Raw genomic sequence first — 26,709 nt, forward strand, 5'->3', positions numbered from 1 at the left:
AAACGGCTAGCAGCAGACAGCATGAGACCCAACAAAGTAAAGAGACAACTCGAGACCACACATGATGTCCAATAAATTGTTTTGTTGGGGCGATGGGGGTAGGTGGGCCTTGAGTCTAAAGTGGGGATGACAGAAAAAAAAAAAGTTTGAGAAGCCCTGACCTAATTGTACGGATCTCACTTTAAACGGCAAACCGATCATTTAAATGTTTTCACTTTGAATATGAAACGAGGAGTAAAATGTACAATATTATCAATTATTTCACAAGGACATGTTTTAAGGATATTGTACAGTATAATTAAATCTAAAATGAATGTGATCACTTTCAGGATCATTTTATTTTTAGCCAGTAAACAACTGTTATGTACTTTTGAATCGGGTTTTCCCCTTTAAATAACAAAAATTATAGAATTTTACAATATTCATTATTATTAAATATTAAATGTGCCAACTAGTTTTACGGCATACATCATCCCCCCTTTACCCATTTGTTAAAAAGACGAAAGTTGATGCGAACGCCTACGTGCTGTCAGAAAACTAAAAGAAGAAGAATGCCTTTGTGCAATTACTGCTATCCTGGCACAAGTTATAAAACAAACAAAGTTACCAAATTTTTTTTCTGAGGAGACAAAACGAAAAAGAAAGAAAAATAATAAATCAATCAATAAAATGCATCAGTCAAATAGTACAGGCAACTTCGTTAACATGGAGCCACAGACAATTTCATTCAAAAAGTCCCAATTGCTAACATAAAGATACAACAACAAATAAAGGCAAAGAAGGCCTAGTAGGTAATTACAACAACAGACAAAGTATTAAAAATGTCGGTCCAATAACTGCACAGGGATGGGCAGAGCCAAAACATGTGTAGCAAGTAAGCTGGAGACTGTTGACACTGAAATAAGGCTATATGTGGCACAGATACAAGATTTATAAACTCTACTTAAAGCCCCACTTAAGAATTTTCAGTTTTGGTTTATATTGGCCGCACCAGTGAACCAAAGCGATGGCGTTTTCCCAAAAGGAAAACCACATTTACCATGAGGACTAGCGCATATAGCGTCCAACTGACACGATAATGCCACAATGATTCTGTATTACTGAACCTCTTCTATATTTTCACCTTAGAGTTTTTATTTGGAGCTTGTTTTGTACTTTTGTCTTTGTAAAATGTATGACTTTTGTCTTTCCAACAGAGAATCTTAAACCTCAAGCCGTTCCCCAGTCTTGAACATTATTTACCACTTTGTTAGTTTTTTGATTATTTCTTTTGACTCTAAATAATATACTAGTCTTTCATTAATCTTTTTTTTTTTTCCATTACTTTTCCCGGTTTAGCTCGGTTGGTAGAGTGGCCGTGCCAGCAACTTGAGGGTTGCAGGTTCGATTCCCGCTTCAGCCACCCTAGTCACTGCCGTTGTGTCCTTGGGCAAGACACTTTACCCACCTGCTCCCAGTGCCACCCACACTGGTTTGAATGTAACTTAGATATTGGGTTTCACTATGTAAAGCGCTTTGAGTCACTAGAGAAAAAGCGCTATATAAATATAATTCACTTCACTTCACTTCAACTTTCCACAGTAGGAACCTACATTCGTTTTCTACCACTTATTCCCTTTTGGGGACGTGGGGGTCGCTGGCGCCTATCTCAGCTACAATCGGGTGGAAGGAGGTGTACACCCTGGACAAGTCGCCCCCTCATTGCAGGGTCAACATAGATAGACGGACAACATTCACACCAACCTACATATTTTACTCAAACCTTATATTTGCAGTTTGAAGTCACTGCATTGTTTTTTCCTTGTACAGTTCTTTTGAGTTTGTTGCGTGGTTGGTCAGTGTGGAACTGCAAAGTATCGCGCTGGTGGGTATTTATTGCTACCACACAAATTTCCAGTAGCTAAAATTAGTATTATTATTCTGATTTGAGCATTGAAAGTCACTTACTAGTTTAGCAGGAACAGATCCAAAGCAGCATTGGTCTAAAATCTCTTGTCTTTTGACCTCACGCAAGCTAGTGAAAGTCGTGCCATTGTTGATCCTTGATTGTCCCTCCCTTTTTCTTTTTTTTGAAAACCCGATTCAAAAGTACATAACAGTTGTTTACTGGCTAAAAATAAAATGATCCTGAAAGTGATCACATTCATTTTAGATTTAATTATACTGTACAATATCCTTAAAACATGTCCTTGTGAAATAATTGATAATATTGTACATTTTACTCCTCGTTTCATATTCAAAGTGAAAACATTTAAATGATCGGTTTGCCGTTTAAAGTGAGATCCGTACAATTAGGTCAGGGCTTCTCAAACTTTTTTTTTTTCTGTCATCCCCACTTTAGACTCAAGGCCCACCTACCCCCATCGCCCCAACAAAACAATTTATTGGACATCATGTGTGGTCTCGAGTTGTCTCTTTACTTTGTTGGGTCTCATGCTGTCTGCTGCTAGCCGTTTTAGACAAAGAACACACAGGGGTCTCTCCTCTGCCCCCACCTCCGCTGCCGTGAATCCAAGAGCAAGATACCCTTCGCCATATTTTCTTTTAGGTTGACTTTTTGGTTGATTAGACCCGTCATATTTTTGTTTCTCCGCAGACCTTTGAGGTGCGAGTTGCAAATGTATCCATTTTGTGTAATTGTGGTTCGCACATTAGCCTGCTACCCATCCGCGCGAAAGTTTGTTCCTCTTAGCCCTGCCTGCAAAAGTTACTGTTGCTATGTCTGTCAAACTTTCGCTCCTGCCGAGAAATTTAAAGCCTACAGGAAAAATAAGTAATTTACATTTATTTATACGGCGGATTTCACAGACAGAATCACAAAGTGATTTACAGTGTGTATAGAAAATGAAAGCATAGTAAAAAAAAATAAAAAATAAAAAATGTCCTCCCTTTCCTCGCGCCCCACCTGTCATGTCTCTATTCCCCACACTTTGAGAAATGCTGAATTAGGTCAACATTTTTCGACCCGTATGTACAGTCACCGTGTGCTCGGAGAAGAGGTAGGATTAAATATAAGTTTTACTTCTTAATATTCCTTTTCAGATTTGTTGAAAGGTGCAAATGGAACCATGTGATGTTACTTGACGTAAACATGTCTGTAACAAATACATCAAAACCATAGCCGCGTGTGTAATGACTAACATTTACATAACATTTTGTAGATAGCATTGCATGTCTTGTCTTGTTCTATTCTGTCTTTTGAACTTACAAGTAAATGTCTTGTTTTTAGTGTGAGGTTTAACTGTTGTGTTTATTTTGTGTCATTGTGAAGTTTTTTGTACCTGAAAATCAGATATCCCGGCCCCCCAGACACATTTTTTCCTCTATATCTGCTCCCCAGGTCAAAATAATTGCCGAGTGTGACCGTGTGTGACCGTGTGTGACCGTGTGTCTTGGCTACCACTCTTTACCGCATCTCTCCATGAACCCCGAAAAAAAACATCCGACCAGGAGCGTTGGGCTGCAGTGCATTGTGGGTAGGCGAGTCTTGTACATGATCATGTTCTGTCGGTTCATTTGCAAAATAAACCAGAGAGCACAACTCAGCTTTGATACAAAATGAAAGTAAAAATAAGACTGAGAAGATCAAAATAATTGTCAAAGCAGCATCAAAGTTGTTGAAAGAACTATCTTGGTACCGGGTGCAAGCTGTACTACGGAGAGTAGACGTGACGGAGTCATGTTACCACATTCCAACACCCTTTTAATTGTCCGGTGGAATGCCAGAAGTTTGATAGCAACCGAACATGAATTAAAGGGATATATTAAAAATATGAAAACTAAACCACGTATAATTTGTATTCAAGAAACAGGGCTGAAGCCAAAATTAAACTTTATAGTAAAAGGATATATAACGATTCGTAAAGATAGGAATGAAGGGTAAAGAGGATGATGTGCCACATTTATTAAAGAAGATGTAGTCACGGGTAAAGAAACAGCAGAACCTTTAGCAAAAACATTTGTTAAAGTGCACAGTAATGATAATTTGAGAAATGTGGAAAAACAAAAGAGAGAAAAAACAATGAGTTTAAATATTGGGGAAATGATGGAAGACAACGTTAATAGCTTTACCAACACTATGGATATGACATTTTCTTTGAATGAAATGGTTCGAATTTTGAAAAAGGTTAAAAATACGTCACCGGGGAAAGACCTAGCGGGTTATCAAATGATCAAAAACTTAGGTGGCATCGTCAAAGAAGTGGTCTTGAAATGATATGACAGGATATATGAAGAAGGAGAATGACCGGCAGAGGGGAAAATTAGCGGTAACAATTCCAATATGCAAGTCAGGGTAAGACCCGGAAGAGGCAGGAAATTATAAATTTGGGGAAAAGTAATGGAAAAAAAAAAAAGATTAATGAAAGACTAGTATATTATTTAGAGTCAAAAGAAATAATCAAAAAACTAACAAAGTGGTAAATAATGTTCAAGACTGGGGAACGGCTTGAGGTTTAAGATTCTCTGTTGGAAAGACAAAAGTCATACATTTTACAAAGACAAAAGTACCAAACAAGCTCCAAATAAAAACTCTAAGGTGAAAATATAGAAGAGGTACAAGTATTTAAATATTTAGGAATATGGTTTGATAAAAATATGAACTAGTCAACCCACATCAGCAAAATAGATTTGATTAGATTAGATTAGATAGTACTTTATTTATTAGATTAGATTAGATAGTACTTTATTTATTCCTTCAGGAGTGTTCCTTCCGGAAAATAAAAAAATAGGGGAAAAAGTAAAAAGGTGTTAAATATAATGAGGTCTTTGAGGGGTAATGATTGGGGGGCTGATAGGTTAACGTTGAAAACAATACATGTATATATTTATAACTTTAATTCCATCTGTTATTGATTACGGATGCATTATTTACCAATCTGCTTCAAAAACATGACTTGGGAAAATAGACCGGATCCAGTCACAGGCTTTAAGGTTATGTTGTGGAGCTACTACATCAACCCTAGTGCCAGTATTACAAGTAAAAATGAACGAAAAACCTTTGGACAAGAGGAGAGATCAACTCTCAGCAGTTTATCGGGCAACTTTAAAAGGATCCAAGCAAGGATATCCGACTTGTCCAGTGCTACCAATCTGCCAAGAAAAAGAGAAAACAAAAAAGAATAGTTTTGGGTGGATTATAGGAGACATATGTAATAAAGTTAAAATTGACAATATTAAAGTTAGTCCTACAGTACCAATGCCTGCAATACCACCGTGGATGTTTGATAACCCAAAAGAAAACATGCAATTACTAAAGAATAGAAATTTAAATAGTTACCGGATAGAAAAATGGATTGAGATATGATATATACGGATGCATCAAAAACTATATAAAAAAAAATAAAGGTAAGAGCTGTAGCAGTTATCCCACAAGGAAACATAGTATTAAATAAAATAATCAGTGATAAACTATCTGTTTTTACGGGGGAATTGGTAGCAATTTATATGGCAGTTAACTGGATAGAGGAAAACAAAGCAAGGAAAGTAGTTGTGTGCTCGCAGTCCAACAGTGCATTGATGAGCATAAAAAACATAGCATCAGAAACAAGACAAGATTTAGTTTATGAAATAGTTCAGGCAATCTATAGAATAAATAAAGCGGGAGGTGTGGTAACATTTCTTTGGGTTCCTTGGAAGATATTGTAGGATGGAATTCACAACACATAGGATATAAAGCATTATACACGTATTTAAAAAACATTGGGTTAAATAAAAGAATATAGAGTAGGGATCCATCTTGATCCACACTCCATTTCAACCAGAAGGTTGCTTGGCGGAAACAACCGCCCACCTCCGGAATCAGTCCCCGCCCATTCCCCTTAGGCGCGAAATTCATTTGAGCGAAAGACATTAGAGTGAGAGGAGCTCTTTAAAGCTCCTGAGAATCTTAAAAAGCTTACAGAAAACGAGAAAAACTTACAGCGGGTGCCTGTCGGACATTCACCGTCGTTTTCGATGATTTCCCCTCGGAGCAAGGATTCGATGTCTGGAGTCTTTGGCGCAATCAAGCCTTCTCCTCTGCCTGGAACGGCCGTTGACGGACCCTCCAGCGTTAAGGGAGACCAGTGAGCAAGAGATGTAAACGGAAAATCTGTAAGTAAATATATGTACAGTATATATGTATCGTATACCGCATGTTTTTTTTCTTGTAAAAATGAGAATTATTTGACTCACCAGACTGCGATTGGGTTAAAGGGATCGCGTTAGGATCTTACGGCAATTCCTCTATGAAACAAAATAATGAATACACATAATATTAAATAATTCGAAGGTTTAAACACACTTCGATAATCATCTTCCAACTTTGTAAGATCGTTTAAACAAAGTTCATCGTCTTTCACTTCGTCGTCATCGGTTGGTAAAAAAAAAAGTATTACAACGTCGTACAAGTGCAATGCTTTTAACGTTTAAATGCTTAAATGGAGTTAAACCAATGTCTAATAACGTGGTATAGCAGAGGTAATGGGGTGTGTGTGTGTGTGTGTGCGTGTGTGTGTGTGTGTGTGTGTGTGTGTGTGTGTGCGTGCGTGCGTGTCCTGTTGTTTCAGACGATCGTAAACATTTAAACTGTCAGATGGGTGGCCAGTAAAAACTGAACCCTCCTTTGTCCCCCAAACTGACCTGTTGTTTCAAACGACCGTAAAGACCAGTTGCTACGTGACACTGTGTTCTGCGATAGTTTTTTCCATCTGTTTAAATATGTTTTCGTGAGGTATGGAAGTTGTTTCAGACGATCGTAAACATTTAAACTGTCAGATGGGTGGTCACATGCTGCTCAGATGACATTGCTTTCTTAAAAAACTGAACCCTCCTTTGTTCCCTCGTCAGGTCTTAACGATGTGTGCGTACGAATGTGTGTGTGTGTGTGTGTGTGTGTGTGTGTGTGTGTGTGTGCGTGTGTGCGTGTGTGCGTGTGTGCGTGTGTGTGTGTGTGTGTGCGTGTGTGCGTGTGTGTGCGTGTGTGTGTGTGTGTGTGCGTGTCCACCAAAAACTTCCCAATCCACGGTAGATAACGATGAAAATATCGAGAAAGGGCTTCCGTCTCTTCTTTCTTTTAGCTGAAATAAGCAGATATCACCCATTTCGTATCTGAATACAAATCCAAAAGATCCCTCCATCCCTAACCCTTCCAAGTCCCATTTCTCACGCAAAGACTCGGTCGGCGGCATCTGAATACGATTTAGAAACACTCGACTTTTTTGCGGAGCGTCAATGTAAGTTTTATTATTTTTATAAATCGACACAGGCGTTTCACTAATCATGACCGAATCGAACAAAGTCTTTACGCTAACGTATAAAGCTCCAAATAATGACTAAGCCTTACACCGCCCTTTTGTACCCCTCCTCTGTGTGTGTGTGTGTGTGTGAAGTGCGTGCGTGTCCACATCTCCACACGTAACATTCCCAGCCATCAATACATCGAAATCTGGAAGTTGTTTCAAACGATCGTAAACATTTAAACTATCAAATATATGGTCACATGCTGCTCAGATGACATTGCTTTCTTAAAAAAACTGAACCCTCCTTTGTTCCCTGTCAGGTCTTAACTCCACCCTCTTCCTGGTTTAACCACTCCCACCGCAGGTCTTAACTCTGCCCTCTTTCTGTTTAAAACTCCACCCTCTTCCTGGTTTAACCACTCCCACCGCAGGTCTTAACTCCACCCTCTTCCGGGTAAGCCACACCCACTTGACCTTGACATTTGAACCTGACCTTTGACTTTGACCTTTAACCTTGACCCCTCATAAATCATTAACCTTTGACCTTGACCCCTCATAAATCATTGACCTTTGACCTTGAGGGGTCATAAATCATTGATTTATGGGGGGTCATAAATCATTTTTGACTAAAGGTATCCCCTTAAATTCTCTTAGGATGTATCAGTGGCCGGCACAGAGCGACTTACAGGAGGGAGTTAGCCTGTCTGGTGACATTGTGTAGAAACAACAACCTTGTCCTAAACACAGACTACACTAAGAAAACAAAAGAAGACATGAGGAAAACAAGTCTGTTCGTTCTTGGTACTAGTGTACAATTTTTACACATCCAAGTCCAAATTCATGCAGCAGTTCCTTAGTGTAGTGGTTATCACTTCACTGAGACACAGAAGTTACCCCGGTTCAAAAAATACAATTCACATTTCTGACATGGTACATGAATGCAATGGGTGCTTCACACATTTGTCAAGAAACCATGCAGGAGACAAGTGTCTGAACAAATGATCAGCTCCCTGGTGGTCTAGTGGCTAGGATTCGGCGTCTTCACCGCCGTGGCCCGGATTCGATTCCCGGTCAGGGAAGGCTATCCATTCCGTTCTCATAGCAGGCCATTTTTATAAAACTTATGTGACTTAGATGTTTTATGCTCATGATATACAAAGCATTATCGTTGACATTTTCCATAAAGGCAATGTGGACATTGCTCCAATTTGGCCAAAAAAAGTTGCCTGAGATTCCCAGCTTTCCTCTTTCTTGTTCTCTTCGAGTTCCACGGCACGATACCTTTCCAGTTCACCCCACACCCGAGCCGAGTCACTGACGGCATCCAGATCTTGTTGGTTGAATTGCACAGGCAGGAGAGAGCAGACTAACAAATGACACATCATCTGCACTCCTCCACACTAACATGCTGTAGAACATCCTCATAGCCTCATTTGTTCATGGATACCCTGCAACGTTCCGTTTCTCAGATCTTGGGCGATTTAGGCAGGACCAAAACGCCACACTTCTTTGGAGCCGGGCAGAAGAGATTTGTTTAGTTGTGTGAGGCATTTTCCCTGCGGCTTTAGCAGAGGGCCAACCTGTTGCGGTGATGGCTGTCAGTCAGGGCTTGTCCAGGATGGAGGAAATTTGCCTTGATTTTAATCTCTTCGTTGCAGGTTCTCGGTCAAACAGAGCGAGACGAGCGTCAGTTTCTTGTTTGAACTTTTCCTCTGACGTCAGATAATACGGAGGATCAATGCCTTACAGCAGATAGAGATTGTAGGTTCTAATTGATTTCAAACACCCAGTTAGAGCCTCGCAGGCAGTGTTTAGGCCAGGATTGATTTCGGCAAGATGACTCAACGTGATTGCAACGTGACATGAGGCACTTTTGGCTGTTTTGATTCATAAGGCGAGTTCAGTTGCTCGGATAGTGGCAGAATATGTTCCCCGGCTGGTATTGTACAGTTTTTTAGGATGCTGTTTCCAAATCCAACCTTAGCTTTAACTTTCTCAATATGATATTTGAAGGTGACCAACATAGACTGTCTGTGGTTGTATTCAAGCTGTTTTCCGTACCATCTGACTTTAGGCTAACCATTGGTGTATGTGTATATGTGTAATTAAACTGTTGTCAGTGTTTGCTCATCGGTGGTTAGATGTGCTGTAGTAAATAAGACCATATAGGGCTTCGCCTAAGGACTTTTCTAATTCTACCAAGGTTGATTTTTCCAATGCTATGTCGAGGTCGTCAGCTGCTGCATCCCTAACCTTTTATTTGACGCATTGACTCTGACAAACGATTTTCCCTTTTTGAAGACTTGCTTTTGCGTCCTAATTTAGAAGGGTGGAACAAACATTAGTAAAATACTGTGTTTGATTTCTATAGGGCTGTGCAGCAACGCCGAGTCCACACATCACAACATTCGGAGAATGATACTTTCGTCACTTCTCAAATTTCAACAAGATGGTAATTGAAGAAAATTAGAGGCACCTGAACCATCTCCCCGTCAGGGAATCAAACCCTGGTCTTCCGCGTGACAGGCGGAGATACTGTCCACTATACTAACGAGGACTGTATAACATCGTGTTTTCCAGGGGACAAGCAAACATCCTTGGTTTTGCCTGCCACACCGCAACCAAAGTGTTGCCATGTCATATTTCTGCTATCTCATAATGCCAACAATTCGATCCACGGAAAGCTGGGAGTAAGGGTAGTGTGGCCGAGTGGTCTAAGGCGCTGGATTTAGGCTCCAGTCTCTCGGGAGGCGTGGGTTCAAATCCCACCACTGCCATCTTTTGCTGGTAACGCATTTGTATCTTCCCTGACTGAGGCAATAAGACTCTTGGCCTCATTTGGAAAGCTTTCAAAAATAGGGCCCAAACATTAGCTTTGGAGTTTTCAATGCCAGGTATGCAATGAGAAAAAAACATAACCAGCACAGTTTTAAGGCCTGCCAGCAGCCTCTGGAAAAGCTAAAAGGTGGACGTGGTTGTGTGTTTATCAACATGTCGTTTGAAGATCACCGCCCCTACTTAATACATTCAGTCCACTTTTATCTGTTTCTGTATTCTGATGACACCACAGTGATAGGATGTATCAGTGGCCGGCACAGAGCGACTTACAGGAGGGAGTTAGCCTGTCTGGTGACATTGTGTAGAAACAACAACCTTATCCTCAACACGGACTACACTAAGAAGACGTGAGGAAAGAAAGTCTGTTCGTTATTGTTACTATTGTACAATTTTTACACATCCAAGTCCAAATTCATGCAGCAGTTTCCATAGTGTAGTGGTTATCACTTCACTGAGACACAGAAGTTACCCCGGTTCAAAAAATGCAATTCACATTTTTGACATGGTACATGAATGCAATGGGTGCTTCACACATTTGTCAAGAAACCATGCAGGAGACAAGTGTCTAAACAAATGATCAGTTGTCTGGTGGTCTAGTGACTAGGATTCGGCGCTTTCACCGCCGCGGCCCGGGTTCGATTCCCGGTCAGGGAAAGCTATCCATTCCGTTCTCATAGCAGGCAATTTCTATATAACTTATGTGACTTCCATGTTTTATGCTCATGATATACAAAGCATTATCGTTGACATTTTCCATAAAGGCAAAGTGGACATTGCTCCAATTTGGCCAAAAAAAGGTGCCTGAGATTCCCAGCTTTCCTCTTTCTTGTTCTCTTTGAGTTCCACGGCACGACACCTTTCCAGTTCACCCCACACCCGAGCCGAGTCACTGACGGCATCCAGATCTTGTTGGTTGAATTGCACAGGCAGGAGAGAGCAGACTAACAAATGACACATCATCTGCACTCCTCCACACTAACATGCTGTAGAACATCCTCATGGCCTCATTTGTTCATGGATACCTTGCAACGTTCCGTTTCTCAGATCTTGGGCGATTTAGGCAGGACCGAAACGCCACACTTCTTTGGAGCCGGGCAGAAGAGATTTGTTTAGTTGTGTGAGGCATTTTCACTGCGGCTTTAGCAGAGGGCCAACCTGTTGCGGTGATGGCTGTCAGTCAGGGCTTTTCCAGGATGGAGGAAATTTGCCTTGATTTTAATCTCTTTGTTGCAGGTTCTCGGTCAAACAGAGCGAGACGAGGGTCAGTTTCTTGTTTGAACTTTTCCTCTGACGTCAGATAATAAGGAGGATCAATGCCTAACAGCAGATAGAGATTGTAGGTTCTAATTGATTTCAAACACCCAGTTAGAGCCTCGCAGGCAGTGTTTAGGCCAGGATTGATTTCGGCAAGATGACTCAACGTGATTGCAACATGACATGAGGCACTTTTGGCTGTTTTGATTCATAAGGCGAGTTCAGTTGCTCGGATAGTGGCAGAATATGTTCCCCGGCTGGTATTGTACAGTTTTTTAGGATGCTGTTTCCACATCCAACCTTAGCTTTAACTTTCTCAATATGATATTTGAAGGTGACCAACATAGACTGTCTGTGGTTGCATTCAAGCTGTTTTCCGTACCATCTGACTTTAGGCTAACCATTGGTGTATGTGTATATGTGTAATTAAACTGTTGTCAGTGTTTGCTCATCGGTGGTTAGATGTGTTGTAGTAAATAAGACCATATAGGGCTTCGCCTAAGGACTTTTCTAATTCTACCAAGGTTGATTTTTCTAATGCTATGTCGAGGTCGTCAGCTGCTGCATCCCTAACCTTTTATTTGACGCATTGACTCTGACAAACGATTTTCCCTTTTTGAAGACTTGCTTTTGCGTCCTAATTTAGAAGGGTGGAACAAACATTAGTAAAATACTGTGTTTGATTTCTATAGGGCTGTGCAGCAACGCCGAGTCCACACATCACAACATTCGGAGAATGATACTTTGGTCACTTCTCAAATTTCAACAAGATGGTAATTGAAGAAAATTAGAGGTACCTGAACCATCTACCCGTCAGGGAATCGAACCCTGGTCTTCCGCGTGACAGACGGAGATACTGCCCACTACACTAACAAGGACTGCATAACATGGTGTTTTCCAGGGGACAAGCAAACATCCTTGGCTTTTGCCTGCCGCACCGCAACCAAAGTGTTGCCATGTCATATTTCTGCTATCTCATAATGCCGACAATTTGATCCTCGGAAAGCCGGGAATAAAAGTAGTGTGGCCGAGCGGTCTAAGGCACTGGATTTAGGCTCCAGTCTCTCGGGAGGCGTGGGTTCAAATCCCACCACTGCCATCTTTTGCTGGTAACGCATTTGTATCTTCCCTAACTGAGGCAATAAGATCTTCTTGGTCCCTCGACGAATCTGGTTGGTGGTTTGGCACACCACGTGTAGGAGAGGAGCGCTATTTCACCTCCTCCCACAGGGATTTTGGGTAGACTACCTCACCCGGATGCCACCAGGGGATTATTCTGCCCCTTGTTGATTGGTGGTCTTCTCCCGTTGTTGTTGTTCACGTAACTCGGTACGTGTCCCTCTCAACGTGCGTGCAGGGGCGTCCGCCGCTGCACACTGGCTCCAGTGGAACCACGTGTCTCCCTTGCCGTTCAGCCGAACAGCATGTGAGGTGCGTTCAGTCACTCGATATGGACCCGTCCACCTGGGTTCGGTCCACTTTCGCTTGAGCACCTTCAGTAGGACCCACTCTGTGCTTGGTGGGGTCGTTGTGTCTTCCTTGTTTCTCTCCCCCACCTGCTTGGCATACTCTGCAACAATGGCTTGTAAAGCATGGAAATACTGTGTGTGGGTTAATGACTGATCATCACCTTTGATTCCAATAAGCTTGGACTGGGGCCCTGGAAACCTCCTGCCTGTGGTCAGCTCAAAGGGAGTAAAGGCCGTGCTTTGGTTTATTGAGCTTCGAACAGACATGAGGGCAAGGGGTAGCGCATCTAGCCAATTAATTTTAGTCTGTGCACAGATTTTTGCCAATATAAATTTGAGTGTTTGGTTCATTCTTTCAACCTTTCCTTGGGATTGTGGGTGGTAGACCGAACCAAACCTGTGTTTCAACCCCAGCATTTCTTCAACCTTTTGCAGATCATGGTTTTTGAAATGTGTACCATTATCTGATCCGATTTTCTCAGGAAAACCATGTCTGGGGATATACTGGTTTAACAAAAACTTCACCACTGTCTTACTGTCTTCCCTTTTTGTAGGGAGTACCTCTGGCCAACCTGAATACGCATCCACACATACCAACATATACCTGTACCCTTTTACTGAATTCACCATATTTGTATAATCTATGACGATTTCTTTCCCTGTTTTCGTCTCGAGAGGGAAACGTCCAGGATGCGGTCTGACTGTTGGTCGTGCATTATACATGGTGCATTCAGGGCAAGTATGTACATGATATTTACACATATCTTTCAAAAATGGGTGCCACCAATTTTCGAGGTTTCTCTGCATCTGTGCAGCCCCGACATGTCCCACTCCGTGCGCCTCAGTTAGTGCTATGTTTTTTATTCCAGGTGGTAGCACAATCCGTCGAAACATCCTTTAATACCTGATTAAATAGGCCAGGGGATAGAGCAAATCCCTGAGGAAGACAAGAATAGGTCAGTTGGACCCCTCGGTAGGTGAAGGCAAAAATGTTTCTACATTCTTCGGCTAGTGGTAGGCAGAAAAATACAATAGCGAGGTCGATACAGGTGAACCATTGGTGGCTAGGATCAAGATTAGCCAACGCAACGTAAGGGTTGGGAACTGGGATGGTTTGCGTGCATAACGCAGAGTTAATGGCCCTAAGATCAGGAACCATGCGATATTTACCAGTGCCCTTCTTTTCAATGGGCCATATGGGAGTGTTCCATTCTGAGGATGTTTCTACCAACACCCCCTTTTCAAATAGACCTTCAATGGTATCTGCAATGCCGATTTCGGCGTCTTTTTTACTTGGGTATTGGGGAACCCACACTGGGTTGTTATTTTTCAGCTTGAAAGTAACTGGGGGGCAGTCGACTAGGCCAACATCCGTGGGCCCAGTGGACCATAGTGAGTCAGGCAGTGAATCTAACAACAATGCTGCTTCGGGGTGATCTGTTTTCTCTCGGCCATGGTGGCGGGAGATTTGAGCGTGTTCAAGGAGAGCGTGGTCAGTGCAAGAAACCTGTATTTTGTAGATTTGAGTTGCGGGTGAATACCACAACGAAGAGCCAACCCTCTGCCAATCAGTTTGCAGTTGTGCTGTTTTAACTATAGAACCCAGCTCTTTGGCTTGGTGCTCTGGATGTAAGGCTAAAGACACATGGGGGGAAGCCTCGTCACTCATCATATACCACTGTAGTTGTTCTCGGGTGAGAGAAACTTCTGCCGCTACACCTATGGGAGCCACATACATGTTATTAGTGGAAAGAGCCCAATTAGTTCCCTCTATTTCCCTGCTAAACTGTTCCTCATACCACTGTGTATCCTCTCTATCATAAAACAATGTCATATGAGGAGGGTCAGGAGGGGCCACATAGGGGTGTATTTGGGAGATCCAGGGTTTCCAAGTCAGGTAAGCCGACAGGATTCCACCTTTATCACTAGTTTCACTGTGTAGGAGACCCCAGTAGATGTCAGCCGATCTGTCTGCAACTGGCTGAATCATGTATTGGCTTGAATGTGAAGACTCAATACTGGCGCAGGGTAGAGATGTTCCATCAGGGAATGAGACTGTTAGTCCGTCAGGCGAGCAGAGAATAGTAGCCCACAATCGAGTCAGGAGGTCTCTCCCCAACAGGTTGGAAGGTACCTCAGGGGAGTAGATGAAAGGATGCAACACAGTCTGATTGCCAAGCCGTGTTGTGAGAGGCTTGGTGTAAGGCAGCATAGTAGGAACCCCAGAGAAACCCATGACTGTTATGACGTCTGATGTAAGCAGCTTCTTTTCCACAGTCTTGATAGTGGAGACGGTAGCACCGGTATCCACTAAGAAAGGCAGCAAGTCCTGATTTACTGTCACTGACAGCACCGGTTCTGCCGTAAGGTGCTGTCCAGGGCTTCTCTGTGGGGCGTGTCACTCAGTGTCTTGCCACAAGGGGAACTGTGGTGCGGGTCCTCTCCCTTGAGACTGAGGAGGGCGTGTTCCTCCCCGGTTCTGAACTCCTCTCTGTGGAAACCCTCTTTGTGACTGAGCAGGGTTATATGGGCACTCCCTCACCCAATGGGAGGAGCCCCCACACAGGAAACAGCCTTGGTTTCCTCCTTGAGGCTTTCCCCTGGAAAACCCTCTCCTTCCTCCACCCCGTGGGCCTCCCCTTCCCCTATTTTGTCCTCCCCTTCTTCTGAAATGTGGCGTCCCAGACTCCTGAACGTTATCGCCGTCCCACTGCTGTACAGTTTGAGACATAACCTTGACCTGATCTTTCTTGCCCTTCTTTTTGTCGTTTAAGTCATCTCTAGCTTTGGCTAGTTGTAATTTCAGTAATTGTGCCTGCAAATCTGCTTTGTCTTTCTCATCTTGTTGTTTTTTTGGCTTGAGCCGTGGTAAGGTGATGAACGAGATGCTTCTCCCATGTACAAAGTTGACATCGTAACATGTCAGGGTTACTTTTCATGGCTGTTTGCACTGACTCAGGCACTCCACTCAGAACTGCTTGTCGGAACCACTCGGCCTGTGACCCAGTGTTACTGGGGTATGGGCCGGTTTGATTGGTCCAGGCCTCTTTGGCTTCACATAAAAACTGCCTGGGGTTTTGTTTGGGGTCCCATCTAATTTTAGGCATAACGGCTGAATTAGGCAGTGGGAAATGACTACGCATTGCAGCACCAAGAGCAGTGCAGAGTTGGGTGAATCTGACCTCATCGGACAGTGTTAGAGTTTTTGCGTCCGTCTCTACATCTCTAAGATTAGTCTGGGTCATGCACCGAGCAGCAACAGCGCGGAAATCTCCTAATGCCAGAGTGTGCCTCTTTCAATGTAAAATGTGGGATACATGCCGTGGGTTGGAGGCGCATAGGGTGGAGGACATGTGGGGACATGAGGTGCAGTTACCGATTTGGAGTGAAGCTCCTTTTGGTGCAGATGTTTGGTGCTTTGTCAGCAGATCAACAGTTCAGCCCACTCCCGTCGCTCCTTCTCCCAGTCGCGCTCCTTTTTCCTCCAACTGGACTTCTGCAACAAACCTGCAATCTTTCCCTGCTCTTCCGCTTCATCTCTCTTTATAGCTGCTGTGTTCATCTTATCAAGTATCAATTGTCCTAAGGGCCCTATATGTTCCAATGTTTTCCCCATGTCCTGAATAAGTTGTTCTAATTTTTGTTTTGCTTTTGTTACTTTCTTCTCTTTATCTGTTGGCTTTGATGTGGCAGCTAGGGCATTAGCTGTGGATCCAATTTGGGTCAATAGGGTGACATATGGGCTGACCGGGCCCCATCCATCATCATCTATTTCTCTATCAAACTCTCCTTCCATTTTTAACTAGACTCTGAGCTCCACAGTTTTATTGCGACAACAATCTTCCCGGAGATAGCTGCGTTAGCCCACTGCGGTTCTCTGAGAGACAAGCTTCTAGGCCGGCCCTAAAGGTCGGTCCGGTCTCCCACTGGGTGTCCTATCACAAGAACCTTAGCGTTTACTCCAAAGATAAGATGTCTCGCTTATCAACTGGGTGGTTTAGCCCTCGCTGCGTGTCTGTTGGTCAGATATGGACGGTTTTCACCGCCCACCCTGCCCTAAACTGTAGCGAATGAACGACGTTCGTTTACACCGTTGGGTATCCCGTCAGTTCATCAGCCGCAGACCCAGCACACAACGAGTATTCACACAACGATTTACTCAGAGTCTTATTCTCCCCACTTCCCTTCTTACCTCAACAACACTTAAAATACACACACAAAGTTAGTGTCATATACACATTTGATACCAACACAGTATTTTCTTCAGCTTAAAGTTGTGTTATCGAAAGACTACTCAGTCTCTATTTTAAACTGCAGTTTCCTTCGACTGTATTTTTCTTCTCCCCTCATTTTTCCCACGTAAAACAACCTATTTTGTTGTTTTGAGGAGTTTTATACAGCGATATTTCAATCTCTCCAAGGTTTATAAACCTATTTTCCCAAACGTTTTTGGAGTTTTCATATCGTAACAACAACTAGAATTTAGGGACCTCAACCCCCGGGACTCTAACCCAGCCGCGGTACTAACCGCTCCTGGACCCCGTCGGATCTCAGGTGGAGTTACGCCACTCTCGAGGTTACTGTGTATTCCTCCTGTATCGAAGTTATTTACACTTCTACTGACTCTTTTAGTTTATATGTTTTCCTACAAGTACATAGGACAGGACACTATTTTAGTAGTTTCCAATATGCAGAATTTGTTTTAACAGGTTTCTGCTTACCTTATTGGTAAGTGTCTTTGTCCTTTGTCCATGAAGAAAATTTTTAGGTCCGAATGGTCCTCTCGATGTTCTCCTCACAACTCCCTGTATCCCGGACGAGCCCCCAAATTTGTTGAGACGCATTTTTAGTGCCGTCTCACCTGGGCCGGGAGCAGGAAAACAATTCGAGGAGGCAGGAGTTGAGTCAAGTAGAAGTATTTTATTAAACGCAGTCTACAGAGAGCGGAGATCGTATAGTACACTTGAACAGTAGTACCAGGAAAACCCAAAGCGATCTGTCTGAGAGTTTGTTGTACAGCAGCTTATATACACTGTGCCAGTAGTTATCTGATTGGTGAGTCTACTGACTGACGTCGGTTGCTATGTGTCTCGTGTCTAGGAACTACGCTTAGTTTCCTGTTAAGTTGGTTGTTGCTCAAGCATCTGTTTCCTGTATGTGCAGTGTTTGCTTGGTTTCCTGTTATGTTCGTTATTGCTCAAACATCTGTTTCCTGTAGGTGCAGTGTTTGGCACACTGAGTCAAATTGAGGTCAGGACGTTTCCTGTTTTGTTTGGTACACTCTGAACTCTCCGACAACTCTGAACTCTCAGACATGAGGCTTTGTACACTCATTACTTTGTCTATATGATATTTGAAGGTGACCAACATAGACTGTCTGTGGTTGTATTCAAGCTGTTTTCCGTACCATCTGACTTTAGGCTAACCATTGGTGTATGTGTATATGTGTAATTAAACTGTTGTCAGTGTTTGCTCATCGGTGGTTAGATGTGTTGTACTAAATAAGACCATATAGGGCTTCGCCTAAGGACTTTTCTAATTCTACCAAGGTTGATTTTTCTAATGCTATGTCAGGGTCGTCAGCTGCTGCATCCCTAACCTTTTATTTGACGCATTGACTCTGACAAACGATTTTCCCTTTTTGAAGACTTGCTTTTGCGTCCTAATTTACAAGGGTGGAACAAACACTAGTAAAATACTTTGTTTGATTTCTATAGGGCTGTGCAGCAATGCCGAGTCCACACATCACAACATTCGGAGAATGATACTTTGGTCACTTCTCAAATTTCAACAAGATGGTAATTGAAGAAAATTAGAGGTACCTGAACAATCTCCCCGTCAGGGAATCTAACCCTGGTCTTCCGCGTGACAGGCGGAGACACTTTCCACTATACTACGAGGACTGCGTGACATAGTGTTTTCCAGGGGACAAGCAAAAATCCTTGGCTTTTGCCTGCCACACCGCAACCAAAGTGTTGCCATGTCATATTTCTGCTATCTCATAGTGCCGACAATTTGATTCTCGGAAAGCTGTGAATAAGGGTAGTGTGGCCGAGCGGTCTAAGGCGCTGGATTAAGGCTCCAGTCTCTCGGGAGGCGTGGGTTCGAATCCCACCACTGCCATCTTTTGCTGGTAACGCATTTGTATCTTCCCTGACTGAGGCAATAAGACTCTTGGCCTCATTTGGAAAGCTTTCAAAAATAGGGCCCAATTCTTAGCTTTGGAGTTTTCCATGGCAGGTATGCAATGAGAAAAAAACACAACCAGCACAGTTTTAAGGCCCGCCAGCAGCCTCTGGAAAAGCTAAAAGGTGGACGCGGTTGTGTGTTTATCAACATGTCGTTTGAAGATCACCGCCCCTACTTAAGACATTCAGTCCACTTTTATCTGTTTCTGTATTCTGATGACACCGCAGTGATAGGATGTATCACTGGCCGGCACAGAGCGACTTACAGGAGGGAGTTAGCCTGTCTGGTGACATTGTGTAGAAACAACAACCTTATCCTCAACACGGACTACAGTAAGAAGACATGAGGAAAGAAAGTCTGTTCGTTATTTTTACTATTGTACAATTTTTACACATTCAAGTCCAAATTCATGCAGCAGTTTCCATAGTGTAGTGGTTATCACTTCACTGAGACACAGAAGTTACCCCGGTTCAAAAAATACAATTCACATTTCTGACATGGTACATGAATGCAATGGGTGCTTCACACATTTGTCAAGAAACCATGCAGGAGACAAGTGTCTGAACAAATGATCAGTTCCCTTTTGGTCTAGTGGCTAGGATTCGGCGCTTTCACCGCCGCGGCCCGGGTTCGATTCCCGGTCAGGGAAAGCTATCCATTCCGTTCTCATAGCAGGCAATTTCTATAAAACTTATGTGACTTCCATGTTTTATGCTCATGATATACAAAGCATTATCGTTGACATTTTCCATAAAGGCAATGTGGACATTGCTCCAATTTGGCCAAAAAAAGGTGCCTGAGATTCCTAGCTTCCCTCTTTCTTGTTCTCTTCGAGTTCCACGGCACGGCACCTTTCCAGTTCACCCCACACCCGAGCCGAGTCACTGACGGCATCCAGATCTTGTTGGTTGAATTGCACAGGCAGGAGAGAGCAGACTAACAAATGACACATCATCTGCACTCCTCCACGCTAACATGCTGTAGAACATCCTCATAGCCTCATTTGTTCATGGATACCTTGCAACGTTCCGTTTCTCAGATCTTGGGCGATTTAGGCAGGACCGAAACGCCACACTTCTTTGGAGCCGGGTAGAAGAGATTTGTTTAGTTGTGTGAGGCATTTTCCCTGCGGCTTTAGCAGAGGGCCAACCTGTTGCGGTGATGGCTGTCAGTCAGGGCTTTTCCAGGATGGAGGAAATTTGCCTTGATTTTAATCCCTTCGTTGCAGGTTCTCGGTCAAACAGAGCAAGACGAGGGTCAGTTTCTTGTTTGAACTTTTCCTCTGACGTCAGATAATACGGAGAATCAATGCCGATCAGCAGATAGAGATTGTAGGTTCTAATTGATTTCAAACACCCAGTTAGAGCCTCGCAGGCAGTGTTTAGGCCAGGATTGATTTTGGCAAGATGACTTAACGTTATTGCAACATGACATGAGGCACTTTTGGCTGTTTTGATTCATAAGGCGAGTTCAGTTGCTCGGATAGTGGCAGAATATGTTCCCCGGCTGGTATTGTACAGTTTTTTAGGATGCTGTTTCCAAAACCAACCTTAGCTTTAACTTTCTCAATATGATATTTGAAGGTGACCAACATAGGCTGTCGGTGGTTGCATTCAAGCTGTTTTCCGTACCATCTGACTTTAGGCTGACCATTGGTGTATGTGTATATGTGTAATTAAACTGTTGTCAGTGTTTGCTCATCGGTGGTTAGATGTGTTGTAGTAAATAAGACCATATAGGGCTTCGCCTAAGGACTTTTCTAATTCTACCAAGGTTGATTTTTCTAATGCTATGTTGAGGTCGTCAGCTGCTGCATCCCTAACCTTTTATTTGACGCATTGACTCTGACAAACGATTTTCCCTTTTTGAAGACTTGCTTTTGCGTCCTAATTTAGAAGGGTGGAACAAACATTAGTAAAATGCTGTGTTTGATTTCTATAGGGCTGTGCAGCAACGCCGAGTCCACACATCACAACATTCGGAGAATGATACTTTGGTCACTTCTCAAATTTCAACAAGATGGTAATTGAAGAAAATTAGAGGTACCTGAACCATCTCCTCGTCAGGGAATCGAACCCTGGTCTTCCGCGTGACAGGCGGAGATACTGTCCACTATACTAACGAGGACTGTATAACGAGGTGTTTTCCAGGGGACAAGCAAACATCCTTGGCTTTTGCCTGCCACACCGCAACCAAAGTGTTGCCATGTCATATTTCTGCTATCTCATAATGCCGACAATTTGATCTTTGGAATGCTGGGAATAATGGTAGTGTGGCCGAGCGGTCTAAGGCGCTGGATTAAGGCTCCAGTCTCTCCGGAGGCGTGGGTTCAAATCCCACCACTGCCATCTTTTGCTGGTAACGCATTTGTATCTTCCCTGACTGAGGCAATAAGACTCTTGGCCTCATTTGGAAAGCTTTCAAAAATAGGGCCCAAACGTTAGCTTTGGAGTTCTCCATGCCAGGTATGCAATGAGAAAAAAACACAACCAGCACAGTTTTAAGGCCCGCCAGCAGCCTCTGGAAAAGCTAAAAGGTGGACGCGGTTGTGTGTTTATCAACATGTCGTTTGAAGATCACCGCCCCTACTTAAGACATTCAGTCCACTTTTATCTGTTTCTGTATTCTGATGACACCGCAGTGATAGGATGTATCACTGGCCGGCACAGAGCGACTTACAGGAGGGAGTTAGCCTGTCTGGTGACATTGTGTAGAAACAACAACCTTATCCTCAACACGGACTACAGTAAGAAGACATGAGGAAAGAAAGTCTGTTCGTTATTTTTACTATTGTACAATTTTTACACATTCAAGTCCAAATTCATGCAGCAGTTTCCATAGTGTAGTGGTTATCACTTCACTGAGACACAGAAGTTACCCCGGTTCAAAAAATACAATTCACATTTCTGACATGGTACATGAATGCAATGGGTGCTTCACACATTTGTCAAGAAACCATGCATGAGACAAGTGTCTGAAAAAAATGATCAGTTCCCTGGTGGTATAGTGGCTAGGATTCGGCGCTTTCACCGTCGCGGCCCGCGTTCGGTTCCCGGTCAGGGAAAGCTATCCATTCCGTTCTCATAGCAGGCAATTTCTATAAAACTTATGTGACTTCCATGTTTTATGCTCATGATATACAAAGCATTATCGTTGACATTTTCCATAAAGGCAATGTGGACATTGCTCCAATTCGGCCAAAAAAAGGTGCCTGAGATTCCCAGCTTTCCTCTTTCTTGTTCTCTTCGAGTTCCACGGCACGACACCTTTCCAGTTCACCCCACACCCGAGCCAAGTCACTGACGGCATCCAGATCTTGTTGGTTGAATTGCACAGGCAGGAGAGAGCAGACTAACAAATGACACATCATCTGCACTCCTCCACACTAACATGCTGTAGAACATCCTCATAGCCTCATTTGTTCATGGATACCTTGCAACGTTCCGTTTCTCAGATCTTGGGCGATTTAGGCAGAACCAAAACGCCACACTTCTTTGGAGCCGGGCAAAAGAGATTTGTTTAGTTGTGTGAGGCATTTTCCCTGCGGCTTTAGCAGAGGGCCAACCTGTTGCGGTGATGGCTGTCAGTCAAGGCTATTCCAGGACGGAGGAAATTTGCCTTGATTTTAATCTCTTCGTTGCAGGTTCTCGGTCAAACAGAGCGAGACGAGGGTCAGTTTCTTGTTTGAACTTTTCCTCTGACGTCAGATAATACGGAGGATCAATGCCTAACAGCAGATAGAGATTGTTGGTTCTAATTGATTTCAAACACCCAGTTAGAGCCTCGCAGGCAGTCTTTAGGCCAGGATTGATTTCGGCAAGATGACTCAACGTGATTGCAACATGACATGAGGCACGTTTGGCTGTTTTGATTCATAAGGCGAGTTCAGTTGCTCGGATAGTGGCAGAATATGTTCCCCGGCTGGTATTGTACAGTTTTTTAGGATGCTGTTTCCAAAACCAACCTTGGCTTTAACTTTCTCAATATGATATTTGAAGGTGACCAACATTGACTGTCTCTGGTTGTATTCAAGCTGTTTTCCGTACCATCTGACTTTAGGCTAACCATTGGTGTATGTGTATATGTGTAATTAAACTGTTGTCAGTGTTTGCTCATCGGTGGTTAGATGTGTTGTAGTAAATAGGACAATATAGGGCTTCACCTAAGGACTTTTCTAATCCTACCAAGGTTGATTTTTCTAATGCTATGTCGAGGTCGTCAGCTGCTGCATACCTAACCTTTTATTTGACGCATTGACTCTGACAAACGATTTTCCCTTTTTGAAGACTTGCTTTTGCGTCCTAATTTAGAAGGGTGGAACAAACATTAGTAAAATACTGTGTTTGATTTCTATAGGGCTGTGCAGCAACGCCGAGTTCACACATCACAACATTCGGAGAATGATACTTTGGTCACTTCTCAAATTTCAACAAGATGGTAATTGAAGAAAATTAGAGGTACCTGAACCATCTCCCCGTCAGGGAATTGAACCCTGGTCTCCCGCGTGACAGGCGGAGATACTGTCCACTATACTAACGAGGACTGCATAACATGGTGTTTTCCAGGGGACAAGCAAACATCAGAGACAATTTAAGGGGACACCTTCTGTCAAAAAATGATTCATGGGGAGTCATAAATCAATGATTTATGAGGGGTCATAAATCAACATTTTATGAGGGCTTCAATTCAAAGATCAAGTTCAAGGGTCAAAGGTCAAGGTCAATTGGGTTTGGCTTACCCCGGAAGAGGGTGGAGTTAAGACCTGAGCTGGGAGTAGTTTAACCAGGAAGAGGGCGGAGTTTTAACCAGGAAGAGGGTGGAGTTAAGACCTGAAGCGGGAGTGGTTTAACCAGGAAGAGGGTGGAGTTTTAACCAGGAAGAGGGTGGAGTTAAGACCTGAAATGGGAGTGGTTTAACCAGGAAGAGGGTGGAGTTTTAACCAGGAAGAGGGTGGGTTTAAGACCTGAAGAGGGAGTGATTTAACCAGGAAAAGGGTGGAGTTTTAACCAGGAAGAGGGTGGGTTTAAAACCTGAAGGGGGTGGGTTTAAGACCTGAAGAGGGAGTGATTTAACCAGGAAGAGGGTGGGTTTAAGACCTGGAGAGGGATTGTTTAAGAGGGAACAAAGGACGGTTCAGGTTGAGGTCAGGTTTTAAGGAAGCTTGAGAATGTCATCTGATCAGCATCCGACCAGCCATTTGACAGTTTAAATGTTTACGATCGTCGCACACCGAAGCTTGAGAATGTCATCTGATCAGCGTCTGACCAGCCATTTGACAGTTTAAATGTTTACGATCGTTTGAAACAACTTCTAGACCTCACGAAAACATATTTAAACGATTGGGAGGAACTAATTAGGTTAAGGTTAACCATTTGTTTGACCCTGCTTCGATGTATTGATGGCTGGGAATGTTACGTGGGAAGATGTGGACACGCACACACGCACGCACACACACACACATACACACACACACACACACACACACACACCATTACCTCTGCTTTACCACGTTATTAGACAATGGTTTAACTCCTTTTAAGCATTTAAACGTTAAAAGCATTGCACGTGTACGACGTTGTAATACTTTTTTTTTTTTTTTACCAGTCGATGACGACGAAGTGAAAGACGAAGAACTTTGTTTAAACGATCTTACAAAGTTGGAAGAAGATTATTGAGGTGTGTTTAAACCTTCGAATTATTTAATATTATGTGTATTCATTATTTTGTTTCATAGAGGAATTGCCTTAAGATCCTAACGCGATCGTTTTAACACAATCGCAGTCTGGTGAGTCAAATGATTCTCATTTTACAAGAAAAAAACATGCGGTATACAATACATATATACATATATTTACTTACAGATTTTCCATTTTTATCTCCGGCTCGCTGGTCCCCGTTAACGCTGGCGGGTCCGTCAACGGGCGTCGAAGAGAGTCGGCCATTCCAGGCAGAGGAGAAGGCTTGATTGCGCCAAAGAACCCAGACATCGAAACCTTGGTCCGGAACAATATCATTGAAAACAACGGCGAATGTCCGACATGCCCCCGCCGTAAGTTTTTCTTGCTTTCTATAAGCTTTTTAAGATTCTCCGCGGTTTTAAAGAACTCCTGTCACTCCTCTGTCTTCCGCTCAAATGAATTTCGCGCCTAAGCGGAATGGACGGGGACTGATTCCGGAGGTGGGCGGTTGTTTCCGGCAAGCAACCTTCAGGTGTGCATTAGCGTCACCTACTGAAATGGAGTGTGGACCAAGATGGATCCCTACTCTATATTCTTTTATTTAACCCATTGTTTTTTAAATACGTGTATAATGCTTTATATCCTATGTGTTGTGAATTCCATCCTACTATATCTTCCAAGGAACCCAAAGACATGTTACCACACCTCCCGCTTTATTTATTCTATAGATTGCCTGAACTATTTCATAAACTAAATCTTGTCTTGTTTCTGATGCTATGTTTTTTTATGCTCATCAATGCACTGCTGGAGTCCGAGCACACAACTACTTTCCTTGCTTTGTTTTCCTCTATCCAGTTAACTGCCATATAAATTGCTACCAATTCCCCCGTAAAAACAGATAGTTTATCACAGATTATTTTATTTAATACTATGTTTCCTTGTGTGATAACTGCTGCAGCTCTTACCTTTATTTTTTTTATAGTTTTTGATGCATCCGTATATATCATATCTCAATCTATTAGTTTGTCCGTGGAAATTCCTGTATTTGTTGCCTCTTGTTTTTTTTTATTTCTTGAACTATTCACACTTCTGTTCTTTTCTACACTTTCTTGATTTCTCACTTTAAGTGCCTCTGCGTATGTAATATTTATTTCAACTTTGATTTGTTGTACTTCTGTTGCCTGTTTCATGATGTATGGCTTTTGATTATTTCTTTTTTCAATCTACAATTCCAATAAATAACACGTATTTCCAGATTACTGATAACTTTTAAAAAAAAAAATGTAATTCCTGAATAAGATAATTGTATCGAATCCAATGGATTGTCTGGTCCTAAAACCTCTTTGTAATGTTTGTTTGATTCCCCCAAAATACGACACAGTCTAATTTGAAAAACATATGTGCCTTGTCGGCTGTAGTAAAAAAAAAAAAAACCCATGCCTCCTCGGTCTAACCTCTCCCAGCCCCTTTTCTGCCGTGTCAAAGATGGATCAAAGACCACCTTTGTCCCTAACCCCCACTTCTTCTCCACTACCAAGAGAACAGTAATTAATCCGAGCTGAGTTTTTAAAAATATTCCAACATGACTTTTTACTTTCATTTTGTATCAAAGCTGAGTAGTGCTCTCTGGTTTATTTTGCAAATAAACATGATCATGTACAAGACTCGCCTACCCACAATGCACTGCAGCCCAACGCTCCTGGTCGGATGTTTGTATCGGGGTTCATGGAGAGATGCGGTAAAGAGTGGTAGCCAAGACACACGGTCACACACGGTCACACTCGGCAATTATTTTGACCTGGGGAACAGATTTAGAGGAAAAAACGTGTCTGGGGGGCCGGGATATCTGATTTTCAGGTACAAAAAACTTCACAATGACACAAGATAAACACAACAGTTAAACATCACACTAAAAACAAGACATTTACTTGTACGTTCAAAAGACAGAATAGAACAACAACCAAAAAGTCAACCTAAAAGAAAATATGGCGATGGGGGTCTTGCTCTTGGATTCACGGCAGCGGTGGTGGGGGCAGAGGAGAGACCCCTGTGTATTCTGTG

The 26,709-nt window shown here is 42.8% G+C and overlaps 8 non-coding genes across 8 annotated transcripts; 5 read left to right on the forward strand and 3 right to left on the reverse strand.

The window, feature by feature from the left end:
* Positions 1-8,227: 8,227 nt before the first annotated feature.
* Positions 8,228-8,299, forward strand: trnae-uuc (transfer RNA glutamic acid (anticodon UUC)). The gene has a single exon. It is a non-coding gene; the product is annotated as a tRNA-Glu (tRNA).
* Positions 8,300-9,705: 1,406 nt separating this feature from the next.
* On the reverse strand, positions 9,706-9,777 carry trnad-guc (transfer RNA aspartic acid (anticodon GUC)). The gene has a single exon. It is a non-coding gene; the product is annotated as a tRNA-Asp (tRNA).
* A 138-nt stretch (positions 9,778-9,915) lies between these two features.
* trnal-uag (transfer RNA leucine (anticodon UAG)) lies at positions 9,916-9,997 on the forward strand. The gene has a single exon. It is a non-coding gene; the product is annotated as a tRNA-Leu (tRNA).
* A 2,332-nt stretch (positions 9,998-12,329) lies between these two features.
* On the forward strand, positions 12,330-12,411 carry trnal-uag (transfer RNA leucine (anticodon UAG)). Its single transcript has one exon. It is a non-coding gene; the product is annotated as a tRNA-Leu (tRNA).
* A 6,411-nt stretch (positions 12,412-18,822) lies between these two features.
* On the forward strand, positions 18,823-18,904 carry trnal-aag (transfer RNA leucine (anticodon AAG)). Its single transcript has one exon. It is a non-coding gene; the product is annotated as a tRNA-Leu (tRNA).
* A 2,121-nt stretch (positions 18,905-21,025) lies between these two features.
* On the reverse strand, positions 21,026-21,097 carry trnad-guc (transfer RNA aspartic acid (anticodon GUC)). The gene has a single exon. It is a non-coding gene; the product is annotated as a tRNA-Asp (tRNA).
* A 139-nt stretch (positions 21,098-21,236) lies between these two features.
* On the forward strand, positions 21,237-21,318 carry trnal-aag (transfer RNA leucine (anticodon AAG)). Its single transcript has one exon. It is a non-coding gene; the product is annotated as a tRNA-Leu (tRNA).
* A 2,122-nt stretch (positions 21,319-23,440) lies between these two features.
* On the reverse strand, positions 23,441-23,512 carry trnad-guc (transfer RNA aspartic acid (anticodon GUC)). The gene has a single exon. It is a non-coding gene; the product is annotated as a tRNA-Asp (tRNA).
* Between the last annotated feature and the right edge of the window lie 3,197 nt (positions 23,513-26,709).

Source organism: Nerophis ophidion, linkage group LG02, assembly GCF_033978795.1.
Source record: "Nerophis ophidion isolate RoL-2023_Sa linkage group LG02, RoL_Noph_v1.0, whole genome shotgun sequence".
Taxonomy (NCBI): domain Eukaryota; kingdom Metazoa; phylum Chordata; class Actinopteri; order Syngnathiformes; family Syngnathidae; genus Nerophis; species Nerophis ophidion.